Genomic DNA, 649 nt, shown 5'->3' with positions numbered 1-649 from the left:
GTTTCTTACATGTTAAGTAGTTTTAGATTGTATCCTGGACATTGTGAATGATAAGCTATAGAAACTTTGGATTCTATCTGTTTGTGAGATGTTGAATGGTAAAAAAAAACAAAATATTTTTTAAGTTTTTTTTAAAGAAAGTTTGGATTCTAGTATATTCCTCCTAAAAGTGCTGTTTGTTGTTGTTTGTTTTTTGTTTTTAGTTTAGGGGCAGCAGAGTTCCAGTGAAAACCAGAATACCTGCTAGACAACTTCTAAAAAAGTTGTAACACTCATCCTAATCTTTTTTTTAAAGCAAGCAATTGCCTTGGTTGAACCCAAACTGCAAACTCTGTCTTCTGTGGTGGGTGGCAACTGAAACTTCAGTTGAGTTCCTAAGTCTTGGCTGGTTTGCTTGGAACCTACCCAATGTATACCTGGTTCAGGGGCCATCCAGAGATTTGGGCAGAGTTTACACACAGAATGTGGGGCTTCCCCTCTCTGGCTTTCTTCTTTCTGAGAGTTCCTCCCTGAATTTCTAGCTACAGTGGAAACTCTGTCTTTTGATTCTTGAGTGAGTAAGACTGGATTTTCTATTCAAGTTTTAGTAACTCCACACTGTGAACACTAGGCTTTTCTTTCATGCAAAGAGCTGCTGAAATGCACAAAT

The 649-nt window shown here is 37.6% G+C and overlaps 1 pseudogene; it reads right to left on the bottom strand.

The window, feature by feature from the left end:
• Positions 1-206: 206 nt before the first annotated feature.
• LOC123646774 lies at positions 207-274 on the bottom strand (annotated as a pseudogene).
• Between the last annotated feature and the right edge of the window lie 375 nt (positions 275-649).

The sequence above is a fragment of the Lemur catta genome, chromosome 10 (assembly GCF_020740605.2).
Source record: "Lemur catta isolate mLemCat1 chromosome 10, mLemCat1.pri, whole genome shotgun sequence".
In the NCBI taxonomy this organism is placed as follows: domain Eukaryota; kingdom Metazoa; phylum Chordata; class Mammalia; order Primates; family Lemuridae; genus Lemur; species Lemur catta.
The sequence above is the reverse complement of the archived record's forward strand: the minus strand, read 5'-3'. Positions and strand labels throughout refer to the sequence as shown.